We start from the raw sequence: 9,433 nt of genomic DNA, 5'->3' as shown, positions 1-9,433 counted from the left end.
TAAGATAAGAGAGCACCTCCTTAAGTGAAACTTCAAGATGCTTTTCCAGCCCTGGTGCTCTTGTGCTCCTGTCCAGAACCAGCCTTAGTTTAGAGCAAACACGGATAAGAGTGCTCTGGTTTTGCTTGCTGTCATGGGCTTGAAGAAGCTGGGAACAGTGACTGAATAATTAAAAAAAAAATCTTTTTCTCCTCTCCTCCTTCCCACCTACGCTCCCTACATGGGCTATAGGAATGGAGACTGAAGTGAAAACACACCCATTGCTTCTATACCAGTGGGAATCACTTGGTGCTGTCCTCATGCCAAGGCATGCTGTAGGTTTCTTCTGCTTCTGCCTGGTCTCATTGCTGCATGAGAACCTCAGACTATCAAGCAGCCTTTTCTGTGGTGTGGGATGATGGAAGTCAAAAATGAAAGGAATGTTTTCCTAAGACTTGCTAGTTTTATTTAGTTTGGTTCAAAATAGACCTCTGACATTTATTCATGTCAGAAGGACGCTATTTAAATGGAGCTGAAGCTTGCTGCATGTCACGCGGGAAAAGTTTTCCCCCTTAATTTTTGTGCTGTGTCCTTTGAATTTCAGGATTCCAATCCCACTGGTGCTGTCAAACAGCACGCTGGATGCTTTAAGCCTTGTAGTGCTAAGGGTGTGCCCTCACAGCCTGTCTTTGCTCGTAATCATGCACCTGGAGGCTGCCGCCGCCGTGGTTTTTTGGTGGAGTCCACGTGCTTCTATCTGTGCGACCTTGCACAGGTGCATACTAAAACCTTGTTCCTTCTGTTATTTCTGGTTTATCCTGGGAACTAATTGCCATTGATAAATGGTTCATTCTTCTTACCCCCTCCTTTTTTAAGAAAAACTTTTTACCTTGTAGCTTTTAGTTTATAACTTCAGAGTCTACTAGATAATATAGTAGGTAAATCATTGATAAATCCAATAAATATCACTCTGCAATGTACGTCAAGAAGGCTTGTATGTGCATGTACGTGTGCACTGAGCATGCAGCTCCTGACCTCATCAAGTGTGCTTCAACCAGTGCTAACATCATCTTAGGCAGGGTCACCAGTTTAAGTGGCTTTGGTTGAAAACTGTTTAAAACCAAGCAGGTTCCCAGAGAGGATGTCCAGAAGAAGACAATTGTCTGGAAGACCCCATTGCTTCTTTCCTTGACTGGTCATTGTTGTTTCCTAGGAAGAAACCCTGCCAGCAAATAATTTGTCCGTCCACCCTGGAGGATTTGGGGCTTGGTGATGTGAAATGTTGAGCAGCCTCACTGACCGATTACAGGGGCTGTAATGACTTGTATAGCAAATAATGGATCCTGAATGGAAGCCTGGGTTGGACTGGTGGGCTGAGATTGCAGGGAAAAAGCACCCTCGCCCAGAAAAATCCAAAGGGAAAGAAACGTGAAAAAGAGTGATAGAGTCTGGTGGTAAACGTGGAACTGAATGAAAGGGACAAACAGAAATGCTTTAGATATATTCATTTTGCGTTTAGGTGCTATCATCCTCAGAATGTTTCTGTTTAGTAAAAGGAAATATATATATAAAAAAGGAAAGGATGTCACAGGAATGACATAGGCTAGGTTAATGTGCCCAGATTTTTCTGTTTTTGAAGCACTTCATTTATTTAAGATTTTGCGACAGGAATCAGTAAATACCAGGAGCAGTGTTGTGAAGCATGGGATTTCATACCAGCTTGTCTGAGGCTTTGGTACTCAGCAGGGTAAGTGAGGGAGAGCTGGGACTTGAAAACTATGTGCTGTCAATGGGACGTCACTGCAGGAGGGGGAGAGCAACTAAATATCCCAGCAATTGCCTCTTTGGGAAGTCAGAAGGGGTGGTCATTAAAAAGATATTGGTGCACTTCTGTGAAAGGCATAACTATCAAGCTATTAGCCTCTTTGTCTTCCTCTTATTCTTTTCCTTTCTCCCATTGATAAAGTTACTTGATAATTATTTGCAAATGCAGCAAATCAGTCAGTCAATCACGCAGAGACATGTTAGTTTGTTTTCTCGTGATTTTGGATGGGGGCTTAAAAAATGTTTTTTAGTGAACCATGCCTGATAGAGTACAGAGGAATTTAGTGTTGAAATTGCACTTAAGGAACTCCAAATGCAATGAAATGAGAAATTATGTCTAAAGAAACATAAACTCTTATCAGCAGTGAGAGTCACCTACCTTTTTCATGAATATATATTTCTGCCTTTTTTTTTCAGGTCATCACTTTTTCGCCTTTTGCATTCTGCCGATCTTTTTACAAGAGAGCTCCACCATAGAAGGCAAACAGAAAGAGGTAGGGGTAGAAAACATGTCTGAACATTTTATTTAGGAGCAACTCTGAGAGACCTCTATTCTCTTTTTACTTTGGTCCTGTTGTGAGATGTATCTACTGATATTCTGAGTTTCTGCTTGGGAGTATAGTGTAATTTCTCTATGGATTATTTGAATTTTCAGTCTACAGCTCTGAAACAGGGCACTAACTGTAAAACTCAGGTTGTTATAAGTGTTGTTTGCTAAGAAATATGGTAGTACAGCCCCCACACAATGATATGAACTTTTTAGTGCGTATGAAGATTTATTTTTGGTTTTCATCTGTAATTTATAGTGTATCTGCGGGGTCATTTGAATTACTTTAACACTTCCACTTGTCGTAGCAGTTCAGAACAAAGGCCTGCAGCATCTCTTGCCCTGCTGCTTCTGCAGAATGAGATTCTGCACAGCTTTAAATTATTGAATCCAAATGATTTTCCTGTTAATAGCAACTCAAGATCTGATTTTGTAGATTCTTTCTGTCTGGTGAGAGAGACAGTAGCTCTTCTTTGAGCCAGGAGGTTGGACTACAGCCCTCCAGAGCTCCTTTCTCACCTGTATTATTTTATAGAAGACTGCAAAGCTGAAGAGGATAGCAAAGTCTAACAAGAGGAAGAGGGCCATTGGGCAACACGGAAAAAGAAATAAGAAAACACACTATGATTAATTTTCTTTAGGATGCATTTCTTCAAACTTCCCTAAGGTTATTGTATCATTAGAAAGAAAGCTCGTGTGGGGAAATCCACTCCAAAGCCAGATTTTTTAAAAGGAATTTAAGTTTGCAAAGTCATGAAATATTTTTGCTCATTCCGTGTCCTAATTAAAGGTTATGTCCTCTGTATCCAAAAGTGGTTTCAAAGTCATGGTTTCTTTTGACCTTGTAGAGATAAAGATATGGATTATTTGTAGCTCACAGCATGAACTGATGGGCATAGTCCATCAGATGTCTAGTCAATAAAAGAAAGGCATTAGATTATTTTGGTGGCTATTTCTTACTAGTAATTATCTTGTTTATGTAAGACTTTTCCAGTCAGTCCATGGAAGTTCATACTTCAGAGCTGATGACTTTAAGCAGTGGATGATCAATGCATGGCTGGCTACAGATGGAAACTCTGGGCTTGAAGTGTAGATTTCTCTGAGCATGTCCTCCCCTGGGAGAAATGAATTGATAAGAAGGTAAGTGCATTTTGGAATCGTCTGTCATATACGTGAGATGGACATTGATACCAAGTCTGTGTACTGATCTCTTCATTTGATGCCCTGGATATTTCACAGATAATTGTGTAATAACTTAATGGCAAATCATTTAAAGGTTTCTATCAAAAAAAAACCAAACCAAACCAAAACAAACAACCACCAACAAACAAACAAAAATCCCAGCACTATCATCTTTCTGTAGCACAGTCTGTAATGTTGGCAAGGCTTTATGTGGCACTTGCTCTAGGGTTTGTTTGGCTCATGGGGCACAAAACCAGCCAAGGCAATGAGAGAATGGGTTATTCTGTGGCCAACTAGGTGAAAGGCTGCGTTTGTTGTGTGGTGCAGCTTTAGCAGCACGGAGAGTTTGTGCAATGGACACAAAGGCCCTGAGTTTGATGTGGGTAGTCAGGAGAGAGGGGCAAAGATGGTGAGAAACACAGCAGTCAATAAAGCATGGAAATGGGGATATGGAGAAGTGCAAAGCATGGTAGTTTTTGTGGGAGTGTCGTGGTTTAACCCGGCTGGCAGCTAAATACCACGCAGCCGTTCGCTCACCCTCCCCCCTCCCTCTCTGGGACGGGGGAGAGAAATGAAAAGTGAAGCCCGTGAGTTGAGATAAAGACAGTTTAATAAGACAGGAAAATAATAATAACAAAATAATAATAACAATAATAACAATAATGTTACAATGGTGATAATAGGAAAGTAATAATAATATGTACAAACAAGTGATGCACAATGCAATTGCTCACCACCCGCTGACCGATGCCCAGCTTAACCCCAAGCAGTCCGGCCCCCTCCCCCCGGCTAGCCACCCCTATATATTGTTTAGCATGACGTCAGGTGGTATGGAATACCCCTTTGGCTAGTTTGGGTCACCTGTCCTGGGTCTGTCCCCTCCCAGCTCTTACTGCACCCCCAGCCTGCCTGTTGGCAGGACAGAGCAAGAAGCTGAGATGTCCTTGGCTTGGTATAAGCACTGCTCTGCAACAATTAAAACATCGGGGTGTTATCAGCACTCTTCTCATCCTAAGCCAAAACACAGCATTCCACCAGCTACTAGGAAGCAAATTAATTCTGTTCTAACTGAAACCAGGACATCTATCCACCCCTTATTCCATACCATTTATGTCATGCTCAGGTTACACTCTTTTCCATACATTCTAATTAGTCACCTACAGTAGTCATAGTAGTGATAACCTACAGTATTATATAGTAATTAACATGGTACAATTCAGTTCATGGGCTATTCTCACCCAGTATTAAATCTCCTTGAGGTACACACCGGACCTCTCCGTTCTTTTGCATCACCCACCAAGTGTATCCAGGTCCCTGAGCGAAAACAATTCCACGAATAGGTTTGCCTTTTCCTGAGGCAGGAGTAGCCCAGACTGTTTTACCCAGCATATTTCTTACATGCACTACAGGAACTTTATCCCCATCTACAGTACGTAACAGGTTTGATTGGGCAGGTCCAGCTCGGTTGGCAGATCCCCTAGTATTGACTAACCAGGTGGCCTTTGCCAAATGCGTATCCCAATTTTTGAATGTCCCAGCGCCCATTGCTTTCAATGTAGTCTTTAACAGTCCGTTGTATCGTTCAACTTTCCTGGAGGCTGGTGCATGATAGGGGATGTGATACACCCACTCAATACCATGTTCTTTGGCCCAAGTGTCATCGTCGTCTCCGTCGTCTCTATACCTAGATTTGGCAGAAGACTCTCTGCGTTCTAAACGACCTGAATCTCTATACCATTTTTTCACCTTCTCTACAGGGGCAGCTTGCACTGCTACTGCTTGTTTCTCTGACCTTGTTACAGGGTCTGCCACAGAGGTTGGAATACCCTCTGCAGGGTCGACTTGCACTGCTACAGCTCGTTTCTCTGACCTTGTTACAGGGTCTGCCACAGGGGTTGGAATACCCTCTGCAGGGTCAACTTGCACTGCTACAGCTCTTTTCTCTGACCCAGCCACAGGAGCTGGAGTGGCTGCAGGAGCTGGAGCAGCTGCGGGAACCGGAGCTGGAGTGGCTGCAGGAACTGGAGTTGGAGCAGTTGCAGGAGCTGGGACTGGAGTAGCAGCAGGAGCTGGGACTGGAGTGGCTGCAGGAGCTTGAACTGGAGCGGCTGCAGGAGCTTGAACTGGAGCGGCTGCAGGAGCTGGGACTGGAGCGGCTGCAGGAGCTGGGACTGGGGCGGCTGCAGGAGCTGGGACTGGAGCGGCTGCAGGAGCTGGGACTGGAGCGGCTGCAGGAGCTGGGACTGGAGCGGCTGCAGGAGCTGGGACTGGAGCGGCTGCAGGAGCTGGGACTGGAGCGGCTGCAGGAGCTGGGACTGGAGCGGCTGCAGGAGCTGGGACTGGAGCGGCTGCAGGAGCTGGGACTGGAGCGGCTGCAGGAGCTGGGACTGGAGCGGCTGCAGGAGCTGGGACTGGAGCGGCTGCAGGAGCTGGGACTGGAGCGGCTGCAGGAGCTGGGACTGGAGCGGCTGCAGGAGCTGGGACTGGAGCGGCTGCAGGAGCTGGGACTGGAGCGGCTGCAGGAGCTGGGACTGGAGCGGCTGCAGGAGCTGGGACTGGAGCGGCTGCAGGAGCTGGGACTGGAGCGGCTGCAGGAACTGGGACTGGAGTGGCTGCAGGAGCTGGGATTGGAGCATCTGCAGAAGCTGGGACTGGAGCGGCTGCAGAGTCCACCGTAGGGGTCACAGTGGCCGTTGGATCTGTCACGGGACTTGGAGTGGCCGCAGGGTCTGTCACTAAGTTGATAGCAGTATCAATGGCAGCTCGATAGGCATGAGCCAGGCCCCAGCATGTTACAACGATTTGTGTTACTTTGGAACTGCCAGAATCATGACACCTTTTTCTCAAGCATTCTGCCAGTTTTTGAGGATTTTGCACTTGTTCAGGGGTGAATTTCCAAAACACTGGGGGTGCCAACTGCTCTAGATGCCTGCCCATATCCTCCCATACTCCCTGCCACCCACAACTATACTGCCTCCGGGCAGATCTCCGGATGAGCTTCCTAAGTAGTTGTTTAACTTTAAGCAGAACCTGAAGTGCATTCAGGAGGCAGAACAACAAGACTATGCTGGTCTGAGTATCCCAAGGATATTCAATATCTTGGAGAGCTATTGTAGCAAGCTCGGAGGGTAAGAGGGTGGTGAAGGAGGAAGGCATAGTGATCCAGGAGGATACAGGGGTGGTGAAGGAGAAAGGGAGAGTAATCAAGTAAGAAAAAATATCTTCCCCTTTCCCCTCCACAGATTGACTCCCTAATGGAAAAAAACAATAGGTATAATTGCTAATAGTTTCCAAGATACAGTTTCCAAAATACAGAGTCGACGATGTTACTGAGTACAAATACCAAGTTAGAGTCATGACCAGATATCTCATCGTCTCATAAGCCATTGCTACAACACTCAGTACCATAATGATCTGAAACCAGGGCCCGGAGAGGATAAACAACATGACAGAGAGCAAGTACGGAAAATAATGTACTATAATACTCAGTTTGGAAAACAGGCGCAGCAGAGTTGAGATTAAAGCGATCAGCATTATGACAAGTGACTATTAAGCAGGTCTAATACTTACACCAATTTTAGTTTAACACACTGTGGTCAGATCTGCCGTTATCTCAACCTTTCGTGCCCCACGTTGGGCGCCAAAAAGACTGTCGTGGTTTAACCCGGCTGGCAGCTAAATACCACGCAGCCGTTCGCTCACCCTCCCCCCTCCCTCTCTGGGACGGGGGAGAGAAATGGAAAGTGAAGCCCGTGAGTTGAGATAAAGACAGTTTAATAAGACAGGAAAATAATAATAACAAAATAATAATAACAATAATAACAATAATGTTACAATGGTGATAATAGGAAAGTAATAATAATATGTACAAACAAGTGATGCACAATGCAATTGCTCACCACCCGCTGACCGATGCCCAGCCTAACCCCGAGCAGTCCGGCCCCCTCCCCCCGGCTAGCCACCCCTATATATTGTTTAGCATGACGTCAGGTGGTATGGAATACCCCTTTGGCTAGTTTGGGTCACCTGTCCTGGGTCTGTCCCCTCCCAGCTCTTACTGCACCCCCAGCCTGCCTGTTGGCAGGACAGAGCAAGAAGCTGAGATGTCCTTGGCTTGGTATAAGCACTGCTCTGCAACAATTAAAACATCGGGGTGTTATCAGCACTCTTCTCATCCTAAGCCAAAACACAGCATTCCACCAGCTACTAGGAAGCAAATTAATTCTGTTCTAACTGAAACCAGGACAGGGAGGAACACATAGATGGGTACATCTGTTCTTCAGAGTAGTATAGAAATGCATAAGCTAATGAGTAAGTGAAGGCCATCTTGCTGAGCTAGCATGGGAAGGGGAAAGAGAATGCTAGTTGAGGTATCTGCTCTGTGTTGTGCATTGGTTTGCTGGTGTAAAGGTAAGAAACAGATTCTGAGGAATTAAAATATTAGAAAATACTTTTTTTTGTGTTGGTTGTCTTGTCCCCTTACAGAGTTCAGTGCAGAAGTTAAATAATAAGTCTGGCAGGCTCCACAGCAGCTGATGGGAAATGGAGCAGGTAGAAGAGAGCAGTGAGTAAAGGACACGTGGGAGGAACATGGAGCAGGTGTTTGAAGGGCACAGAGAATGTTTGGTTGTAGCTGAATGAAGACTGGGGATGTGTGAGCTTCAGAATGAAACATAGGTATAGGATATACAGTGCTGAAGAGCAAGAAACACCACCACCCTGAAAGATTTCCACTGTTGCATACTATACAGTTTGTCTGCAATTTTTAGGGTTTAAGAAGAAAAATAATTAGTATTTCCGTTGACATATGCTAGCATTTTGAAGAGAATTGGTGACACTTGTCTTGGCTGAGAGCTAACTTTACAAGGCAAACAAACAAAGAAAATCCAGAAGCTCACATTATACTGCCAGCACCGGCATCAATTTCACCTTCTGCAGTGGATCTTGGATTGGCCATGTGGGACTGTCAGGTCAGGGCACAAGCTGGTCTGCATGCCAAGGAAGCAGACTACATAATCACCCTTAATTGGTATGGGAAGCAGCAGGCATTGCAAATACCCACCAGGATGAGAAAAAGGAAATAAAAGTTCTGTTTTTAGCACTGCCTTATCAGTATAAATTAATTTGTAATAATTTATAATGAAAACGATGCTAAAATTGATGGTTTCCTCCTGCATTTGCTTCGTCAGAGTAACTGTTTTAATTGCATTGGCAATGGTCTGCATCTTGTACATCTTCAGCTGTTCAAACAGGAGCTGCTCCTGATCCTAGCATTTTCTCCTTTAACACCTTGATCCTGTTCTCAGCCTCTCTGCTGACACACCACGGTGCACATGCATGTACTTGGTGATCCCTTATCACCGAGGTCACCTGGGTATCTGAAACGGCTACAGCCACATGACTGTAGGGACATGAGGAGTTTTAATATCCCTGACTTGTGGCGATCCCCAGCCATGTTAGGAATGAACTGCAGCCAGGTCAGAAGTCTGAAACAAAGATCATCTATCTTCCCTCATGTTTTCAGTCGTCCTTGATAGTCTGGGAAGCTGGGTCATGGCTAGAACATGACAATAAAGAGAAATGAAGATGGGAGTAGTGGAGGTAAAACAAGTTAGAGCACTGAAAAGAGGGAATGCTGCTGGAAGAACGGAGCAGCCAGGTCTGTTTTTACCTAGGTAAAAAGCAATTAAATATAAGACTGACTCTCTGTTAATGCAGGTAGTCACAGCTGGATGTAGGATGTTAATAAGTGTATAATGGCAGCTGTTTTTTCCTTGCACTCTTTATTACAAAGACTTCATTCTTGCCAATGTGAGGCCCATTGAGCAGGCTTGCAGCAGGACATTGAACCCCTCGCTGCCTAGACTTGAATGGTTCAAGTAGCCTGCAAGATGTCTTGGA

Source organism: Netta rufina (assembly GCF_964035555.1).
Source record: "Netta rufina genome assembly, chromosome: 5".
NCBI classification, from domain to species: domain Eukaryota; kingdom Metazoa; phylum Chordata; class Aves; order Anseriformes; family Anatidae; genus Netta; species Netta rufina.
The sequence above is the reverse complement of the archived record's forward strand: the minus strand, read 5'-3'. Positions refer to the sequence as shown.